Genomic DNA, 24,381 nt, shown 5'->3' on the forward strand with positions numbered 1-24,381 from the left:
TAGCTTGAAGTGCTCAGAAGGTGAATAAAACAGGCCATAGTCAATCGTACCTTTGATGTAGCGAAGTATCCTCTTGGCCGCCTTCAAGTGATTTATTGTAGGTGCTTCCATGTATCGACTTACTAGTCCAACTCCGTAGAGAATATCTGGCCTCGTGCAGGTTAGGTACCTCAGACTTCCAACCAAACTCTTGTATTGTGTTGGGTCCACCAAGTATCCTTCATCATCTTTTGACAATTTGAGATTGCAATCCACAGGTGTATTCATTGACTTGCAGTCATTCATCTTAAACTTCTTGAGCACCTCATTCGCATAACCTTCTTGGGATATGAATATTCCTTCTTTCTTTTGTTTTACCTCGATCCCAAGATAGTAAGCCATAAGTCCAATGTCGGTCATCTCGAACTCCCGAACCATTGCTTTCTTGAACTCCTCAAACATTTTGAGATTACTACCGGTGAATATCAAGTCATCCACGTATAGGCACACAATCATAACATCTCCATCATTGCTAACTTTGGTGTAGAGGGCATGCTCATGGGGGCATTTCGTAAAGTCATTCTGCTGGAAATACTTATCTATCCTGCTATTCCATGCCCGAGACGCTTGCTTCAACCCGTATAAGGCCTTTTTCAATTTTAGCACCTTATTCTCTTGGCCTTTCACGATGTATCCCAAAGGTTGTTCTATATAGACTTCTTCTTCTAAGTGGCCATTAAGGAACGCGGATTTGACATCCATTTGATAAATCTTCCAATTATGTTGAGCCGCAAGTGAGATTATCAATCTTATAGTTTCTAGACGAGCGACGGGAGCAAATACCTCGTCATAGTCTATGCCGGCTCGTTGACTATATCCCTTCGCCACCAACCTTGCCTTATATCTTTCAACTTCACCTTTGGAATTCTTCTTGGCCTTGTACACCCATTTTACACCAATAGCCTTATGTCCCTTTGGTAGTGTGGCAAGATCCCACGTATTATTCTTCTCGATTGCTTGAATCTCTTCGTCCATAGCACATTTCCACTTTTGGCTTTTTGTTGCGTCTTCATAGCTTATTGGCTCACAATCGGCAAGAAGGCAGAACAATGATAGATCCTCCATAGGCTGTGTTACCTCGTACAACTCCTCAATGCTCCTTGTGTGATGTTGTGGCCTACTTGATTCTCCTCCTGATGTTGGTGTCACTTCATTAGGTGTAGTGGTTGGAGTATGTGGAGAGTGCGGATATGGTGTACTAGAAGGTTCTTGAACTTCTAGATATTCTTCGTTCTTTGCAGTACTCTCGAATGGATAAGGGAGAAAGTCGTAGTTCTCCTCTTCGGGAACATTCTAATCCCATGTTGCTTCTTCATCGAACACCACGTCTCGACTTGAGATTACTTTACCATTCTTGGGATTGTATAGCTTGTAACCCTTCGAACTTGAGTCATAACCCACGAATATGAGTTTCTCGCTTTTATCATCGAGCTTCGTCCTCTTCTGATCTGGCACATGAGCATATGCCACACTTCCGAACACTCGAAGGTGTGAGATGCCGGGCTTCCTTCCACTCCAAGCTTCAATGGGCGTTTTGTTCTTGACACTTCTAGTGGGCGAGCGATTTGATAGATAGATCGCACAGTCCACTGCCTCAGCCCAAAACTCCTTAGGCATCCTTTTGCTCTTTAACATACTCCGGGCCATATCAAGAATGGTCCTATTTTTTCTTTCCGCAACACCATTTTGTTGAGGTGAATACAGAAGAGTTAGAGGACGTCGTAACCCGTTGTTGTCGCAAAATTTCTTGAATTCCTTGGATGTGAACTCTCCTCCACGATCGGATCTCAACGCCTTTATGGTGACACCACTTTGATTCTTCACAAATGCTTTAAACTTCTTGAACATTCCAAAAGCTTCCGACTTCTCTTTTAGAAAATAGACCCATGTCTTTCGACTAAAATCATCAATGAATAGAATAAAATATCTATTTTTACCAAAAGACGGTGGGCTGATGGGTCCACACACATCCGTGTGAATAAGTTCTAGAGGTTTCTTCGCTCTACTAGAATCTTCTGTTGGAAAACTGTTTCGGAAGTGCTTTCCTAGAAGGCATCCCTCACATATTTGATCCGGATGATTAATTGGAGGCAAACCCTTCACCATTCCTTTACTTGATAATAATTTTAACCCTCCAAAATTTAAGTGCCCGTATCTCATGTGCCAAAGCCAAGAATTGTCTTTGAAACATGTTTTTAAACATCTTGGAATGTCATGTTGAATATTTAGCATGAACATCCTATTCGTTGACATTGGCACCTTAGCAATCAAACCTCCTTTTTGGTCTCTTAAAGAAAGAGTACAATTTATCATGTGAATATCATAGCCTTTCTCTAAGAGTTGTCCAATACTCAGTATATTCGTCTTCATATTAGGCACATAATACACGTTAGAGATAAATTGATGCCTTCCATTTTTCAAGCGGATGAGAATCTTACCTTTGCCTTTAACCGGGACTTTAGAGGAATCTCCGAAGGTGATATTTCCACTAATTACCTCGTCTAACTCCACAAACATGTTTTTGTCACCGCACATATGGTTGCTTGCACCCGTGTCGAGATACCACAAATTTGATTCTCCGTTATCTTCACATTTGCATGCTAGTAACAAAGTGTTTTTCACAGCTTCGGTATCTTCTTGCACTAAATTTGCTCTTTCTTGCACGTAATTGTTTGACTTCTCGCATTCCGAAGCATAGTGGCCAAATTTATGACAATTATAGCATTTGGTTTGAGAATTGTCATACCTTGGCCTTCTACTTGTGTAGCCTCTCCCGCGACCTCTTGTCGGGTGAAAATTTTGACTTCTTTCTTCATTTCTGTAAGAACTATAACCTCCACGTTTGATATATCCTTGTCCTCGTCCTCGGCCACGTACTTGACCACGACCTCGTTGACTCGTTTGATGAGTCTTTTCACTGCTCTCTTCCTTGAAAGACAGTTTTGCTTGTAAAGCTTGCTCCAATGGCTCCTTATTATTCTTATTGAACCTCTCTTCATGGGCTTGTAGTGAACCCATGAGTTCATCGATAGTCATTGATTCTAGATCTTTAGATTCTTCGATGGTTACGACTATATAGTCGAATTTTGAATCTAATGATCTAAGAATCTTCTCAATGACTCTTACATCACTTAGAGTTTCACCATTCCTCTTTAATTGATTGACAATCGCCAAGACTCTTGTAAAATAATCGGAAATTGATTCTGAGTCTTTCTTATTTAAGGATTCGAACTCACCTCGTAGTGTTTGTAGTCGAACCTTTTTCACCTTTTCAACTCCCTTGTGAGAATTCTCCAAGATCTCCCATGCTTTCTTGGCGGTGGTTGCACTTGCAATTTTCTCAAAAGCTCCATCATCTACACTTTGTTGGATGATGGAAAGAGCCTTTTGATCGTTCGTCTTCATTAATTTTTTCTCCTTGCCGAGAGGACCTTTTTCTGCAGGTTCCTCATAGCCTTCCTCCACAATCTCCCATAAGTCTTGTCCACCTAGGAAGGTCTTCATTTTGATGCTCCATCGATCATAATTATCCTTTGTGAGGCGAGGAAATGTGATGACATTGTTGGCCATCATCTTGTCGTACCAAGCTCTTGATACCAATTTGTTAGAAATAGAAGGTTATGTATATTATTTGTGGAAGAGAGGATTGATGATTTAGAAGTTTGATTGATTTTGAAGGCTTTGTTTATTACTTGATTTGCTTATTGAATTGCTTTGTTGCTTGATTACAAATGAGAGGTGAATCCATCTATTTATACTACACCATGGACTAGTCTAGAATACTTCATCATCTAATATCTAGATATTTCCTAAGTATTCTCATGATAATTCTAGACTTAGATATTTTACAAGATTATTCTACACACATTCTACACACTTTCACTACTACATATTACAAGAAATTTCTACATAATGGGCTATAATCTTGATCCAAAATATTTGTATACTTGCAAGTCCAAATCCAAAACAAATAGCCCACAATCAAGTTTAGTTTCCAACACACTTGCCACCATGTTTATCCGCCGCGCGAAACCCTTTTTTCGTCTTGATAACCGGCAATATATAACATGACTAGTTATTTTCACCACCTCTAATTAATGTAGGTCAGCATTCGGTAACTACTTGAGCCATGGATAAATTTGGGTTGATATAGCTAGTGAACTTTTTAGTCAATTACGTGCTAGAGTTTAAAACCAAAAGCTTCTTCATTCTAATGAAAATTAACTTAAAGTTTTAAATTAGATGATATATATAGTTTATTTGATTTGATGGTTAAAGATAAGATGTGAGGGTGATTGGTTCAAATCCAATAGTCAATTTTTTCTCTTTTTGTTTATTTGATATTTTTACATGATGATGATGATATATTTTTGAGATTAATACGATACACTATATGAGAAAAAATTCACTCTCGTTTTATCAATGAATGAATGAATTTACTACACTATAGAGTAGATCAGTCGCATTAAATATATTTTTTCTTGAAATTCTTTACCCCTTCCACCCGTAGCAAGTACTCATTTCTAATTGGTTAGTTGTTTTCTTACTTTATCCGGCTATTTAACATGGTTTCCCTTTGTAAATTACAACAAGACTAATAATTGTAATGACTAATGTTTGGCAACGAAGATCATAATTCTTTGCATATCATTGACAGAAACGTAGATAAGAAAAAAAAATGATGTTTTCATATCAATTTTATATAAGTTCTTGAAATGATGAAATGAAGTGATGTACTTAACATTTATGACCATTTTTTGTGCCTTTTATCGTTCCGAAAATACCCTTTTTGATGTACTCTATATGATAACGTATATATGAGCTATACGAAGAATTCAAATAAAATATCTCGTGACATCAATTTACCCCGGAGATTAGAGCAATCCCTACTAGGGGTGTTCATTCGGTTGGTTTATGGTTTATGTGGTTTATTCGGTTTGGTTTATTTGGTTTTCAAAAATATTTTTGAGAACCAATAACCGAACCAAATTTGACAAAACCAAACCAATCCAACCAAATAAAAAATCGGTTTACATGGTTCGGTTTCGGTTAAATCAAATTAAAACTCATTGATAAAAAAGTGTAGTTTTTTTTTAATAAAAGCAAATATAATTTATTGATTGAACTATAAGTATACAATTTATACAATATTTAATGTCAATCATGCACTATAACCTATATTTAGAATCTAAACTATATCAACGAACTGTACAAAAAATTAGTAGCATAGAAATAAAAACGAAAACAGTAGCAACTAAGTTTTCAGGTACAAAAAATTCACAGTATGGAGTAATGGATAAACATTAGGTACATGGTTTCAATTTTACAAAATATCTATATAGATAAAATAAGTTAAATATTTAATATTCAATATATATATACCATAAATAGTAGTAGTATATTTCGGTTTTTCGGTTTGAAACCAAATGATCATTTTACAAACCAAATCCAAACCGAAAACCATTAATATTTTCGGGTGAAACCAGAAAACCAAACCAAAACCGAATAAGCCAACCCACTTTAACCAAATGAATTTGGTTTGGTCGGTTTCGTGGTCGAAACCGTTTAATGCACACCCTTAATCCCGACATAGTGTCTTTACACTGCCAATCCTATTGCCAATTTAAAGCACCTTGTCTATTTCTTGTTAATCATTCGCCAATTCCATTCTCGCCATTTATTTCGCGAAATTTAAGCATAAACAAGCACAAATGATTTTGCATTACTTAATTGTACATTTTGCTTTTAGATTTGTAATATGAATTAATTAATTAATTAATGGTGATTGAGAATTGGCTTGATGGTTGAAAGTGATAAGTGATGAGTTAGTGATATGAACAAATGTAATGACTCAATCCGTCATTATACCGACCCCAAATTTTTTTTTCTTTTATAACATAATAATACTAATGACCATGACACCACAATTATGTTTTCAAAACACTTCCAATACACTAACTAGTTTAAACAACTTAATTTATACATTACATAAGTTTTAGGTGTCAAAATGGGCATAACATCCCAAGACCCGTTTATCATCACCAAAAGACGCTTTCGACCCAAAGCGTTTAAATTCCAACTAGAGACCGAGCATGATGATTGGGATTGCACTACCCAGTCCTAAGTCTAATCCAAAAGCAAGTCTTCTAAGGCAACTCGCAATAATCCACTAGTCCCCGCGCTTACCCTTGCCACCTCTTCCACGCGAATCTATAAAAATATAAACGACGAGAGGGCAAGTTATAAAGCTTAGTAAGGATAAACATACTATATGCATAAAATGAATACGTATCACCAACACAAGTAATAAACACGTACCGTATTCATGTATAACTAAGCAAGCTATCGGTCATAAATTGACACGATCGTTTATACTTAAACAGGGTAAAAGTGGTTACATTTTAGTGAAAAAACAAGATACTTTGACGAGATTTTGTGTTTACATGTAAGAAAAGAAGTTTGTGCGAAAAGATGTGGAAAACGACATTTGAAGTCGAATTACGGAAAACATTGGAGAAATCAAAAAAAAGAATCAGCATCATAACACTAGCGTAATTTACGCCAGGGGGCGTATATTACGCCCATAGTCAGCAAATGGCCAGAAATTTAGAGACTTCTTGGCGTAGAAATACGCCCAAATTTCACAAGCTGGCGTAATTTACGTCAAGCTGGCGTAAATTACGCCCATACAAATTTGCTGATGCCGGGAATTTTGCGTTTTTGCTTTGGGAACAAGTTAGTTAACCCCTATACAAAGGGAGCCTTAGGGTTACGAAAAGAACACTTTTTCAGCAGTTTTTAGAGCAGAGATCAACCCTAACATCCAAAAATCCATCATCTTTCAAGAATCAAAGGCAAGGATTCCATGTTTCATCATCAAATCGTCATGATCATCATCACCAACATGCGTGGCTAGTCTCCTTCACTTTATTCCTTGCATGAACAATTATTGTATGCTTAGTTCTTCATGCATTTATGTGATTCTTGATCTTATAATCCTTATGTCTTTTGGTTTATAATTTCATTGAATCTTTTAAATTATCAATTAATGCAAGTTTGAGTTTATTAATTGTTGCAAGACAAGTGATTGTTATTTGACAAATTGTGCTTTTAGTATAGGGATAAAGACAACGTGTGCATGTAACATTGTTTGTGCCCAAGATAATCATATATCGTATAACTGAAGAAATCTTGTCTATGAGGTTTAGTTGATAATTCGATAGCATAAAGACTTGTTTGAACTAGTGCATGCATAATTGGGATTGTAAAGGAGTAAAGACTTTAATCCAACTGTTTACAACTTTTTCATTTAGTTTATTGTTTTATTCTCTTAGTCTTTAATCATTTCAAGTTACGCATGCTTAGTAATTGTTAAACTAGTCGTTACTTTAGTTAGTCTTAGTTAATCACAACAAACCAATTCCTGAAAATTGCTTGTTTTTAACCACAATTTTTCCCGTGGAACGAATCCTGCTTGCCCTATCTAAAGTAGAGTAATTAGGTTCATTTTTAACCGGTCCTTCGACACTGATCACGTACCACCAAGTCAAATCCGTAGGATTAGCTACAACACAATGATACACACACACACACACATACACACACACACACACACACACACACACACACACACATATATATATATATATATATATATATATATATATATATATATATATATATATATATATATATATATATATATACACGCAATACCCAAAAATCCCAAGGTTAACCCCTTAACCTCAATCACATGAAAGTTGGCCGAAACCACACGTGCCCAGTGAATCAGAAACCACGCGCGATTCACCACCTTCACCTCAACGACGATAGGGTTGGTCGAAACCACACGCGTCCCAGTGAATCCGAAACTACACGAGATTCACCACCCTAGGTCATCAATGGGAATGTCCGAAACCACACGCGACATTGTGAATCCGAAACCACACGCGATTCACTACCCAAATCACCTCAACAACGTCAACGGGGTTGACCTACTTGTCAATGAATCCAAAACTCACGAGATTCACTACCCCAAGGGTGGTAACCCAAAACACACAAACGTGCCACGTGGACCCTAAATTCCCGAGGTCCATCATCCCACACACATGTAAAATGAACCCGCACGCACAAGGATCACTCTACCCCACCCGCACCCATCCTATGCATACATACACATATAATATATTTACACTCACCTTGTCGCCTTGATGAATGCAAACCAAATCCGCAATCCGTCAATGGAAAGTACCTATTCCATTTATCACATAAACAAACAACACAATTAGGGTGAATTACAAACTAATCCAAATTGACACTTAGTGCAATTTTGACCTAATTGCACTTCCAAGCACAATCAATGCCCAAACTAACCAGTAATCACTTAACATTAGTGAAAATGGTCCTATAACGCCAATTAAACCGAAACACAAGTGTTAAACACTTGTCTTCCCCAAATTAACTTACAAACCCTGATTTTGACCCATTTCAAAATCAAGCTTCTAAACACACCCATATGGGTTCCAACATCAACATAATCACTAATCCTAGTGATTATACCTAAATTGCAAGTCCTAACATGGCCAATTAGTTTTCCAACCCAAAACCCACCAACAAGGGTCAACAACACCCACAACTAGCTTCAAACACCCATTTCTGAGCTAGATAGGTTTTCTCAAGAACATTAAATTCAAACCCTAAATTTGAAAATCAAATAAACAAATGAAATTTGGAGTTAGAACTTACCACCACTACCAAAATGTATCCAAGAACGAGATGAACAACCTTAATACTTGCACTTTGAAGAGATTTCCACTCCTTCTTCCCTAAATCAAGCTCTCTCACTCTAAAAATGGGTTTCTCTCTCTAAGATGAGATAAGAGTGTTTGAGTGGATGAGAATGAGATAAGAATGAGTTTTGGATCAGTTCCCACACTCTTATCCCATTTCCATGTGGAAAAACCAAAACGCCCTTCACTTAAACCCTTTTAAAAACACAAGTTCAGCACCAGACCACGCTTTGAGGCGCAGCGCGGCTTACAGGCCCGCGGCGCGGCCCCTAGTGTATTTTCGCGACAGCCATTTTCCAAGAAACTCCCATCAGCTCAAGCATTGAGGCGCGGTGCACCCCAATCTCCCGCGGCGCGGCTTAAAGTAGGGAGTGAAAACTTAAGATGTTACAAGAAAATGAAAAGGAAATGGTGATGTGGCGCTGATATATGGCAGAGTTTTTATTTTATTTTTGAAAGGCAAACATACACACACACCATTAACATGAATATTTACAACCACGAATATGTCTCAAGTGAGACTTGAACCCTCAACCTCTTGATTGTAGGGCAACCACGATACCGCTGGGCCAAATGCCCTTTGGTGATATGGCAGGGTGTTAATCGTCATGGTTGAGAAAGCTCTTAGTAGGTGAGAATTTACTAACTTTGACTATATATAATGTGTATCTTAATTATGAAAGCACCTTGATTTTTAGGGTCGTATATTAGTGTGTGCAAGGTGTGCAATCGTACATGGCTCAATATCCAAAAGGACCCAAAAAATATAGCCTAACATTAAATACGTAAGTCCATTTAATTTGATATTATGTTTCTACAACTGTTAGTTTGATTGATGCTAATACTTATGATGTTTATTTTAAGTATTATTGAACTTATTATTAATATATATGAAAAAATTTCTTATTTAAAAGGCTCAATTTTAATAATTGAACATGACTCATAAAATTGAGAGGACGGCCCTGCCCCGATTAGAGCAAGTGTATGGTAATTGAGTTGAGGCATATCACATATGTCATGTGTCAATTATGTACGACTTTAAAGAGCTCCATTGGCCGATTGACCACACACATGTACACACACACACACACACACACACACACACACACACACACACACACACATATATATATATATATATATATATATATATATATATATATATTAGGTTCGCAGAAGAAACCTCCCTAGCGCCAACCATATTGGGTCCCCAATAGGGAGTAAGAACCCTGGGTGGCGAGCCCCCAAGCGACGAGACCCGTAACCGGGTGAATTGCGCACATTGGCGCCCCCTCTATTCAAGAGTCCAATTAATATAATCTTAAGCGTTATTAAGAATTGATCATGGGTCTCGTGCTTCATTAGGAACAAGGTGGCCACTTGGGCTATCCCAAGTGGTTATACATATACATACACACACACACACACACACACACACACACACACACATATATATATATATATATATATATATATATATATATATATATATATATATATATATATATATGGTGAAGATCCAGCGCTAAGTGGGTATAAGTGGGATAAGGGGATAAGTGATTTTGTGATTTTTATATCTCGAGTTCTACAGCTCCGATTTAAAAAAAAAAAAAAAATTTGATGGTATCTATTTTCAGTGTGCAGATTCAGAAAAAAAAATTTCCCTTCAACTGGAGTGTTAAGATGCATCTGATGCATGTTATCCGCTGTTTGATGCATGTTAACTGCCTTTCATGCAGCAGATGCATCTTAACAAAAAACAAAGAAAAAATGACTTTTGATTAAAAAAAACAGTGTTTAGGGTTTAGTAATTAGGGTTTAGAAATTAGGGTTTAGGGTTTAGAAATTAGGGTTTTAGAATGAGTTTTTAAACGAACGGTTTAGAGTTTAGGGTTTAGGGTTGAGGGTTTACGGAGTAAACCCGAAAACCCTAAACCCTAACCCCTAAACCCTAAACTCTAAATCGGGATAAATCCTAAAAAAAACTCAAAAAAACCTCAAAAAACGTTAAAATGCATCAGGTGCATTTTAAGCACCTGTTGAAAAAAAAAATATATTATGAATCTACACAATGTCAATAGATTACGGAATTTTTTTTTTTAAATTGGAGCTCTAATGTAAAAGTAAAAGATATAAAAATCTCATTTTACTTATCCCTTTATCCCAAAAATACCACTTATCCCTTGATCTCCCCTATATATATATATATATATATATATATATATATATATATATATATATATATATATATATATATATATATATATATATATATATATATATATATATATATATATATATATATATATAATCAAAAGACAACTAAGTAATGGAGAGAACTGAGAGAATGAAAAACATACAAACCAACAGAATACCACTTGTGCATTGCCTTAGTAGTACCCCGATTATCCGGTTATTCGGTGGATGCGAAAGGCTAATGGTTCAATACTCAAAGGGGTTTTCTCGATGTGGTTTCCTCCCAACACGTGCCATAGATATGATCGGGTGGGTGGTTTCCCAATGCAGACCACCGTCAGTGACCCCTAACTCGATGTTCAAAAAATAAAAATAATACAAATTAACTGAATGAAAAGGACTTCGAAAAAACTTTTTAACTTTATTTTTTTAAATTAAACTTTTTTACTACATAGCACAGTCTATGTCACACGTCGATCTGTGTGGCTCAATCTATGTCACGTATTAGTATGTATGGCTCAGTCTGTGCCACGTATCAGTTTGTGCTTGCATGTCAGTCTGCGTGACACATACTGAGGATACATGTCAGCCTGTGTGGCTCAGTCTGTGTTTATATGACAATCTACGTGGCACATGTTGTGACACACATACTGACACATAAGCACAGATTGAGCTACATAGGCTGACACGTATGCTCAGTTTGCGTACGTAAAAAAATAATCTTTTTTATAGTCCTTTTTCGCTAATCAGTTAGTCTTCTTCGTTCTCTGATTAATTAGTTCATTCTGGATATATATATATATATATATATATATATATATATATATATATATATATATATATATATATATATATATATATATATTTTTAACAAAGTCAAAATTAACAAATTATTTTGACCAAAGGATTACACGTCAAATGGATAACCCTTAGGAGTAAAAAAAAAAAAACTTCAAATGAGGATCATTAGATCAAATTTTGAAGAAAATTTGATATATTAGACATAGTGTTAACTTTTATCAATTAATTAATTTAAAATTTCACGTACTGTGATAATTATTTAAAAGATAAGATAAAATTATACCTAATAAATAATAATAATAAATTAACATGACAATTATATAGTATAAGAATCATGCAATCAAATTTTGCTAACTAAATAATAAGAATAGTTATATTATTTCTATTATTATTATTAAGTAATGATTATTATTGTTGTTATTATTATTATTTAATTACAATAATAATTAATATCCATGGTAATTGAACTTTATACATGGTAGTATTTGAACAATCCGAATGTTTACGTGTTAACCTGAAAACTTATATTTAATTACATATTATTATTTATATAAGTAACTAGAAGGGTGTGTGAATAGTCACTTAATAGGATTTAAAATACTTTTTCAACAATTACTAAGTTTTTATCTTAGTTTTATTAACTCAAACTTATATTAAGTGTTTCTTAAAATCTTCAAGTATGTTTGATGATTGAGTCGAAGGTTTTAAGTGTGAAAGCAGTTGTGTTTGTTAGTATAATGATGTAAGTAAAGTAAAGAGTTCAAACACAACGATTTGTATTGGTTGAGATAGATGTTAACTAATAGATCTTAATCCACTCCTCGATACACCTTATCGAGAGTTAGCTTCACTAAGCAGTTTCTCCAAACCGGATTTGATTACACTTCTTATACTTCAATAGGCCACACCAATGATCTTTACTATCCCATCGAAAGATCTATCCTAGCTTAGCTCAACTTGTCTTCACCTTGGACAAGTATTAATTTCCAATAGAATTAATCAACTTCCTAAGTCCCGTTAAGGAAGTTGATCACTAAGCTTAATGATGTTCCTATTAAAACGTATATGAAAAATACCCCCTAACAAGATTACTTCCTTTATCCCTTGAGATGTAATCTTATTCTGTAAACTCACGGATATGGAAGTTAAAGTATAAAGTTTACACTTACTTTTACAAATTTTAGGATTATATATCTGTTGCTGATATGAATTATGATCTTGTGATTGTTAGTGATGTACTTGAGTTTTTTATGCAAGAGGCTCAAGTCTTAAAGTCGCATCAGGCTTTATATATATATATATATATATATATATATATATATATATATATATATATATATATATATATATATATATATATATATATATAGGCAAGAGAATGTAAACGTCCATATCCCCTGCGGTCACTTTCACAGTCGACTGTCGTAATAAGGTAAATTCGCTGCTCTGAAATCGTTTCCTAGCAGTTGGTGAGCACGTATGACTTTGAATATTGGCTCCACTACTCGATTCATAATCTGCAAAAAATTAGTAGATGCCTACACATACTTCACATGTATAAAGTTTGATTTTATGCTCCATGAAAGTGACTTGTCAGAAACACTTTGAGAAAGTCTTTCTTTCTTGGCATTCCCTAATGTTTACCAAATGAGCTAAGTGTTGATTTGGATCATATTCAATCTTCAAAATTTAACTTTAATCATAGTGAAGTAGCCGTTGGTCAAGCTTTTGCTTTAATAAAGCATTACTAAACAATAATCAAGTTCGGCTAACCGATACATTTTCATATTCTAAGCATGCAGGATAGACTTATGACCTATCTTATGGTTTTGACTAGTGTCAGCAAAACAATCATATTATGTTTAAGTAAAACAACATTTAATCACACATGTTGAGGTGTAAAATCGTAAATACTGGTTATTAGATTTATACACAATTATTTCAAATACATGTAATTGTACCCGATCGTGTGATAATATAGATTATGGTAAAATCTATCATTCCAAAGACAATATAATTGCGATTCAAGATTGTAACTAGATGTAATTAAATAAAAGAAAATGAAATAATGGAAATAACAAATGGTTGTGGATATGTCTTTTTGTTGTTTAATGTTAATAAAACGGACTTAAAGATAGATTTAAATTCAGATGATCGAAAATATGTTCACCTTGGCTTTCTTCACTAATGCTGGATGTTTTAAATTAAGTCGATGTTTTAAATTAAGTCCTAATCAATTATCAAACATATGCAAATCAACTCACCGATTCACCAAGAGTTCTCTTGAGTAAACACAAAAGTCAAGATTACACACTGCAGGTTCCTTGTCACTAAAGACCTCTAAACAGTGGCTAGTTAACTTGACTGACTTAAAGACTCGAACTGTGACACAGTGTTCACTGTAATCAACAATCGTGCCAACGTTTGTTGCACACGATCAACCCATATATCTACTAATGAACAATATGTGTCACTAAATTGGACAACCACAATCAATCAAATAACATAGAATTAAGCACTTGGAAATAAATGCAATAGACTCCAATGAGTGTTCACTCAATCGGACAATAACACCTACTAATTAATTTGCATAAACGTATCAATAAGAATAGACTCCAATGTGTGTTCAAGCAATAAGTTATCATACATACGTAATCAATCAATAAAGATTACGTCCAACATATTATATAGCCTGGATGTATATAAAATAAAGTATTTAGCCAACAATCATAGTCATACACAAAATCTAATCAATAGTAATAACCATTGTTGATGAACAAGAGGTAAACTTAGATGAATAATGATCTTGAAGGATAAATAGATCGAGGTTGGTATCCTTGAATGATAGAATGAATTGGATGATGATGGAGTTCTACAAAAATCACCCAAAATCTTCCTTTGAAGCTCCCAAAATGGCCAAGTAAAAGTTGGAATGGAGAATGACCTAAAAAGTGATTAAAAGGTTCAAAAACTAGTCAGGAAGTAGGCGCAGCGCGTGACAAAATGGCGCGGCGGGCAGAAATGAACAACGGTGACTGATGTTGATTCCTGCAGAGTGGCGATACGTGCCCCCATTTGCGCATCGCGCAATTTGTCTTCGAATGGTGCAGATCGATTTTGCTTGCTTCTGCTTCTGATTTATGCTATAGTGCGCGGTGCACCGGCTTTTGGGGCGGCGTGCACTAACAAAGAGCACCGAAAAACTTCTAAAATCTATAATTTTGATCCCCACTTGTACCTGGACTAACTAACCATGATGATATTATAACGTCAAAAACACCTCAAAACCTTCAAAACTCGTCAAAAATCATTTCTTGATACAAATACACACATCCTCGTAGAATATTATCAAAAAGCCTTCGAATCATGTAAAACCCAGAGAAATATGTTTTATATTACGCGAGAATAAATGTCTAATTTTAGCAATATCACATATTAATGATAGTTATTAACAACTACGCAGCTTAAGGATTATTCTCTTAAACCAACAATTACTAACTACTTAGATACTAAGCAGATAGCATGTTAATCGACATCTAAGTACTGAGCAAAAAGCATGTTTTAATCATGTGATCATTAAGCACAAAATCATGTTTAAACGTATATGATTTTACTAAAAGGCAACATGCTTTTTAACTAGATGTTCTAATCACCTAATTATGCATTTGGGCAAGCTTACGTAGGTAAGACCATATTCTTATTGTATCAAACATGTAGTATGGTCTTATCATGTCTTTATCCAAATACATTTACTTGAGATAGATTGATTTTAATAAATCAATAAAGACATGATTTAAGATTGTTATAAATTATCAAACAATATCATATGTTGTGTTTTACAACATAGTTCAATATGATTTAATATTGGGATAAGTATTCATTTAAGCATGTATACTTGTAACAATTGTGCTAGACATATTAGCTAATCATGCTAGTTTCTAAGCATATAGCAGTTAAGTTCACATAGCAACTAATCATGGCAGTTTTTAAGCAACTAATCATGTTAATGTTTAAGCACGTATAAAATAATCTCTAAACACATACATGTATAAGTGTACAATGATGTACATTTTATGGTCAGGAAAGAGCTTCTCCTAATTGGGACTTGATAACTGTTCTTAAGCTGTCTAAGTAGATTTTAAGATTGTGAAAGTCACCAAACACTTATGTGTTTTTGTGATGATTAGTTCTAAGTCGTATGGCTATTAATGGTGATAATAATGTTCAAATATGAATGGAAACTCATGTAGTGTGAATTAGATGAAGTTTCAACAATTAATATTGTCAAACTGTTTGAGATAATCGTTTTGAAAAGCACAGTTTAACTAGTCAAGGCCAGAGTCGATATATGGCTTAGTCGTGATGTTGGTCCCGATTTAAAAACTTGAAATTTGTAAGGGGGGAGGAATACAATTCTTTTTGTTAATTAAGTAAATTAAACAGATTAAGCATATAATTAACAATTAATTAAATCAAAGTCATATGTAAGTTTCAATGATACTCTTTTATTGATAAAATCTCAAAGAATCACGGTTATGCTTTGGCGGAATGGATAAACGGTTGATACAGATTACACCTAGATAGATTTCCAACGAATGATGTTTTACAAATAAATAAGCTCATGTTGGCCTGCACATTACAACTAGTGTTTATAATAATGTTTTGTCATAATTAAATCCTTAATTCAGTAGGGGACTCAACACGTGATACTAACCGTACAGTCCTTAATCAATTTAGACTAGAAAAGTGAGTGTAGAGCATGAATGGCAACTCTTATGGTCTAATTGTGGTGTTTGACCATATATGTGCTCTTTGTTAAAATGACATATTCAGATTTAGAAATTGTATGTTCTGGTCGTTTGCTAGAGAAAATGTAGGTTCATGAACTCGCGTTTTTACTTTAAGACAGTTTAAATGTAATCATCAAAACATAGATTAACGTTTAACGTTGGATCTTAAACCAACAATTTATTTTATTTATAATTTGTAATGTTTGCATATATTTCTTAGATTTGTTGTTGTCTTAGTTTTTTTATATTAGTTAGATTGTATACTTGTATAATTCACAGGTCGTTGGTATCTGGAGGGTATGAGTATGAAAGAAAAATTAAACATGTTAACGGGTACACCACCCCGACATGTAAAGATAATTTTTTTCTGGCGAGTCTTTGATATAAGGGATTCTGTTCCACAGGTGTCATCCATATATACACTTAATACCAACTTATAATTGGGTTTTATAATTTACGCGCTTAATATAAATCACGATCATCGTAGCCATTACAAAAGATTACCTTACATACTTACGACATAATAATGTAGTTGTAGTTGGCAATCTTGTTCAAATCATGAGCGTTTTATTTTTTAGTTAAAATTCAATTTATTTTCATGATTTATGTATATGTCATTTTTATCTTATATTAAGTTAAAATGATTATTACGTTGTTTAATTGTAACTTTATATGTACTTTTATAATATTAACTCATGTAAGATAAAAAAAATAGGTAAAAAGTAAGGGGTAAATCAGGAAAGTAAATAAAAAAGTACATGCGTCAGTCATTTTTTCTTAAACTGTGTATTTTTTATCTGGAGACAATAGATATGATACGGATGGAGTATAATATAATTTTTCATAATTTTTTCATTTTTTACTTAATTTTAATGTTTCAAAATATGATGATAGTGTTTTCTAAAGTATAAATACATTTTTACCTTGAAAAGTCAAATTAAGGCTCATCAAAGTCGAGATATTAGCATGTGCATATGATATCAAATGCCATTAGCAAATTACATTTATCATAATTAATTCATATTACTATATTAGACACAATTATTCATCCATCCTCTACTTATCCCTTGTATAAGAACTCAACCCCAAGACAAAGATATTTTTGATTATGTTTGACTTCTATCAATCATTTTAACTTATATTCTTTCAATTAAAAAAAATGATAAACCTTACATTAATATTTGTTATAAATGTATTTATTTTTTTCTATAAAGATACGTGAATACGTCACTCTAACAAACTACAATAAAGTTTCTAAGCGAATTTATGTATATCAATATGACACTTTTACCATTTCAATTGTTTTACAAACGTACTTTTGATTTTGTCAATTGATTATCACCATGAATTTTAGGCTTTAATTAGCGACGATGTTAATTATTTGATTTTTTTAATGGCTTAACCTTAGATTATTGAAAATTGAAAAGTAGTTAAATAAATTTACTAAAGATTCTTCACATTATATAAAATGTTTATAGATATAGATAATTATATTTATTCATGATTGTGCATGATCACAAATCACAAAATAAATAATGTGACCATGGGGCATGCATAATGATCTTTCTCTATTCCATGAAATGTACAACTCCAATGCACTAAAAAACAAATGACCCCAAATCCTTTGATACGCCAATTTTGCGTCGGGATTTGCTCCACACGATTTGTCTTCTTATTTAAATTGAGAAAAATAATTCATGTTCTTTTTATCAAAAGTTTTTACTACATATATTAATATATTATATAGTAACAGTGTTTGACAAACTAATGTATAGTACAAGCAGATAATATGGTTTTTGGCCCATTGCCAAATGCATGTGAAGAAGATTGGTAGCATGATCGTACTTAAAATTGATTCTGACACATTATTCCATCATTTGTTAGAGTTTAATTAAAAAGCATATGTATGATCATAGAGTGTTAACATATGATTTATATTTACACACATTCGCATTATATTTATTCATCAGTCATTATAATATATGTACCGATGATAATCTAAGACGCATGACTATGCCTTGAACATATGAATAATTTGGTGATAAAAATGGATATAGTCGTATACAAAAACTTGAAAAATAAGTATTACAGTTTTAGTTCACAATTCCAAAACGAATATTGAAATTTTCATGGGGCTAGTGCAATTATATTCTTAATGGTTTGGTTAGTTTAAGATAAAAAAAGTTTGAAGTCTTGTGAAATTTAGGTTCATTGCATCAATTAAGGGTTGACTCTAATCTTCGAATTGTAAGATTATTCGACAAGTAACAATTTTTTTTTTTTTTTTTTTTGAAAAGCAGATCATTTTTTATTAATGAGACAAATAGTTACAATGTACACGATTATAAATAGAGGGTTAACATGAACTAATCTATCAACATGTATCCCCATAGGCCTAAAGGCTTAAGGATCAACTTGAATAATACAAGCCGGACTAGGATGAGATACAGTACCGAACTCGGTGACAAAGCAGCCCATACTAACCCATTTAGACATTAAGCCCCATACCCTAATAGGGACGAGTAAGCTAAAACGGATCTATGCAGGATAATACATTTACATCGAAAATGTTTCTCTTTGTGGATTAGCAATACCCGTTTTATTTGGAGGGATGACATCATAATATCGTGGGTTATAAAGCCATTTTAACCACTCAATGTTTCCTTTTCTCCACCGGATGGATATCCATTCGAAGCTTTTATTTTGGATATCTTTGAGCAAAGAAGCACTCGATGATGTGTTTTTCCCAAAGGCGCAATCGTTTCTATTTTTCCATAGAATGTAACCCGTTAACATTAGTATTAATTTCTATATTTTAAACCAATAAACAATATATCTTGTTGTAATCTAAGAGTACGTTTGATAAAATATAATATTAGGTGTCGAATGATTCATAATTTAAAGGATTAAAAGATTCGTAATTAAATCTTGTTGAAGAATAAAATTATTTATAATCATGATGAATGAACACATTTTATGATGCAAACTTACATTCACCATTTACAAGGATAGATGAAGTATTGAAAGAAATGACAGTGTTTAATGGTTAAAAGATAATTTCAACTCTAAGAGAAATATTCAAATGAAACCAACTTTTAAGTTGAGATTCAAGGGACCAATCAGAGTATGACACGTGGCACGATAATCACATGTGATTGAAAAAAATTAAAAAAAAAAAAATTCGAAAAAAAAAATTCAAAAAAATAAATTTCAAAATTTTTTTTTTGAAATTTTTTTTTTTTGAATTTTTTTCAATCGCATGTGATTCTTCATGCCAATCACATGTGATTCTTCATGCCAATCACATGTGATTGTAAAATCCAATCACATGTGATTCTGCATGTCAAATCCAATCACATGTGATTGGAAAAAAATTATTTAGTAAAATGACGAATTTTTCAGTAAATTTGTGCTAAAACCTTTAAACACCTAGTTTTTGATCAAAACTTGATCAAATCACCGAATTAAAGTCTGAAATTTTAAAGATATGATCACAAAACACTAATAAACTTAATCAAATCACTGAATTAAAGTATGTTCCTTGTTGAAATTTTTTTTTTGAAAAAAAAATTTGATTTTTTTTTCAATCACATGTGATTGGATTTGACATGCAGAATCACATATGATTGGGTTTGACAATCACATGTGATTGGATTTGACATGCTAAATTTTAAAAAAATTTCGAAAAAAAAATTTTCAAATTTTTTTTTTTTCAATAAAGAAATTTTCATTTTTTTTTTTAATCACATGTGATTGTTGCGCCACATGTCGCACTCTGATTGGTCCGTTGGATTTCAAACAAATTATTGGATTCAAGTGATTACAACTCCCTAACTACAAAGATCATTCAATGTAATTACACGATTATGTTACAAACCTACCATTCAATTACCGATTAGTTTCTTAATACAATCACTTGAAATCAAAGCCCTAATCGTCTAGATCACTCAATGTGTTGAAGTACAAGTTATCTACCATCAATTATCTCACAATAACTAATTGATAACATATATAATTGAATTAAAGTAGAAAGCACGCATAACAATTGTTCGTTGACCAAACTTAATTAAACTAAATCAATCAAGCAATAAATTCATGAAAATAAGAACAATCCAACAATTAAAAGTTATTACATCTGAGCAAACACTAGAAGATTTAGTTTGACATGCTAGAAAAACCAACTAAACAATTGATAACAAAAGTGTTCATGATAATATCACTAAAAATCAAGAAAACAAATGTAGCAATGATCATAGGTGATCAATCCTTGATCCATGATGTTTTATATATTCAAAATTGATGAAGAGTGACCTCTAAACCTCCAAAAAGAACTTATTTGCTCTGGAATTCGTCTCAAAAACTGCATAACCTAATTTGGGGTAAAAACCCGTCTATTTATAGTGGAACAAAAATAGAGGAGACCGACCCCGCTTCGCGGCCATAATTAAGACATCGCGACCACGATGTGCTGTTTTTGAAATACTCCATGTTCTGTCAATAAATCGCGACCGCAACCCATGCTATCGCGACCGCGATTCAAGCCTCTTCAGCAAATCTTCATTTTTTCGCGTTTCATCATGTCTTGAGTCTATTTGAAGCTAATACTTTGCTGAAACAACCGAAACAATAAACCAAAGACTTCTCGAGCTAAAATCATCATTTTCTCCCAAGTACCCGCTAAAGTCTTCAATTCTTCGTGAAATAATAACCAAAAAGAACCGATATCGCGATATAAAATATGTATAATTGGAGCGATATCAAACAACATTTGTCATTCAGATATTACAAACAAATGCGTTAAATGCTACACAATTAAACATTTCACGTTGAATTGTTCCATTAAAAGACAATTAAACACAACATAAGACATGATAGAACTTAATATTATCTATATATCTAATAGACAAAACCCTGTAGCACTATTGATCAATAGTAACCAGGGGTATTTTCGTTATTTCACCTTCTTTTTTTTTTTTCGGTCTCCAACGATAAAAGAAGCAACTCTCATAAAAGAATCAAGCCTTCAATGTTACCAAAAGATGTCGAAAAAAATTCTTTTTTACCAAAAAAATCAACTAAATTTTTTTTTTCCTTTTCTTCCTGAACGATAAAGGAGGCAACTTTCATAAAAGGAACAACCCTTCAATGCTACCAAAAGATGTCGAAAAATATACTTTTTTACAAAATAGATCAACTAACTTTTTAAAAAAAAACGATTATATGTCGAAAAAAATTCTTTTTTACAAAATAGATCAAGATTTTTTTTTAAGTCGCATTCAAAACAGAGCCCCCCGGCGCGAAGTGAGGGCTCCACAACTAGTTGCATACTAATGGGTAAAATGGGCAGACAGATGAAGTTTTTTTTTATTGTATATATAGTGGAGCCAGATAAATAATTGCTCAAATGTATGCATTCTAACCGTATTATCCTGTGTTTTTTTAACCTGTATTTAACCACTTCAAGATATATTGTATAGTAAAATTTGAACTTAAAACTGTTTGAAACCGTAAAAAATCACGACGCCAAGTAATAAATCACTATTATTATTTACTACTGAATAAAAAATTTAACGGTTAGTTCAATATTTGGTTTGAAATCCGAAAACCGGATCAAATTCAAACCCGAAAAACCAAACTGGATTTGAATTCGATTTTCGATATGGTTTTCAAATTTAATTTCGGTTTCTTTTTCGAATTCATTTTTACCAAAAACCGAATTCAAACTGCCTTTGAATTCGATTTTCGATTACTTTGATTAAAAGATGATATTTTTGTTTTTTGATTTCAACCAAAACCGATCAAAATTCGAATTCAATTTTCAGTTCTGTTTGGTTTCAATTTCAAATTCATTTTTCGGATCGGTTTCAATTGTATTCTAAAAAAAAATTCAAAACCGAATACAGCGAATAAATCGAAAACTGAACTGTTAGAATAATCCTACATCCCCATACTAAAAGGTGTGACGACCCAGAAATTTCTGACTAAATTTAAACTTTATCTTTATATCATTCCGACACGATAAACAAAGTCGGTAATATTGAAATCTCAAAAACTTTGAACTGAGTTCATATAATCAATTACCCTTCGACTGCTCTTGACGATTCACGAATAATTATGTGTGTATATATATATATATATACATATGTATGATTATTAAATTGAGATATATTAATAAAACATTTAACGGTTTAGTTAATATGAATATAAGTTATGAGATCTATTTACGACTTGGAAACAATAATAAAGTAGTGAATGAATAATACTTTACATGAGCGGATTGTTTCGATATAAGTTTAATATAGTTATCGATGAGATATTAAGATAACATCAAATGGGTGGATTATCAAGATTAATTGTGATATGATTTGTGTGTCTCTATTGAGAGGTCCACTTTGATTTAGAAAACCTTTCCTTTTTAACGGTATCCGGAATATTTGGTAAAAGTGATTTACAAAAGTGTCATTAACGAGAGTTAGTCAAAAGTTAGTAATCATTTCCGCTTAAATTTCAAAAGTATACTTTACTATGATTAACTCGTGTCCCTTGATAAATCAACTAGTTAGTTTTCATATTAAAAAACATTATTTGATAAAATAACTACTATTAAGTAAAACGAGTTAAATTATATAAAACGAACTTTAAAATGTAATTAGTTTTGAAAGACTAAATACTATATCATTAGATAAATATTTCAAACTTATATATATTGTACAAATTTACAATTCTAAATAAATAAATAAATAAATAAATAAATAAATAAATATATAAATGTATATATATATATATATATATATATATATATATATATATATATATATATATATATATATATATATATATATATATATATATATATATATATATATATTTTAACTTAGTCATAAAACGCCCTGATTTAAAATAATATATTTTGATAAACAACGAGTCACTGATTTATAAAAGCAAATGACCACAACGTTCAATTTTATAAGTTACATTTATTATAAGGTAATTTATTGTTGAGTAAATCAAATTATTAATAAAGGTACATGTCGCGTAACGTAAAAGGCTAGTTTTCTAAACGTACGAAAGTGCGTTCGAAAAACCGAAAGTGGTACATGAGTCGAGTGACAACGTACGAGTCATTTGAACAAAAATTACATTTTTACTACGCACGTAAATATAATATAATATTTAATTAATTCTAAAGATTAAATATATTATATATTAAATAATATAAATTAAGTGTCAAGATTGTGATTATAAACGTGAGGTAATGGAAAAAGAAGGCATGCGATCTATAAGTGTCAGTGGCTGGATACATCTATAAAACGAACGAGCTTCTGGTTCACTCTTCCATCTATTCTCTCTCGAATCTCTCTATATATTTATAAATTATATTTATTATTATTAATATTAAGATTATTATTATTAATCTTATTATTATTGGTATTAGTATTATTAGAAATCGTTATTAGTATTTATACATAAAATACTACGACGGAGTGTTGATTGATTAATTTAAAAATGAGTTTTATGAGTGGGATAGGACTAAGAAAATTATGGGTTATAGCTATGGAGGTGATGGGTATGGTTCATGGGTATGCTCGTGAAGTCAATCTAGTGTTTATCATCTCCGTTGCGTCTACGTACCTTTCCTGCAATATTGAATCTCAATATTGATACGTGAGTACTCATAATTTAACTTTTACATACTAATAGTGTATCCCTGACTAGTGCTCGAGTATATAGAATTATGCATGTTTGTACTTTTGATATTACCTTTA

Source organism: Rutidosis leptorrhynchoides, chromosome 9, assembly GCF_046630445.1.
Source record: "Rutidosis leptorrhynchoides isolate AG116_Rl617_1_P2 chromosome 9, CSIRO_AGI_Rlap_v1, whole genome shotgun sequence".
Classification (NCBI taxonomy): domain Eukaryota; kingdom Viridiplantae; phylum Streptophyta; class Magnoliopsida; order Asterales; family Asteraceae; genus Rutidosis; species Rutidosis leptorrhynchoides.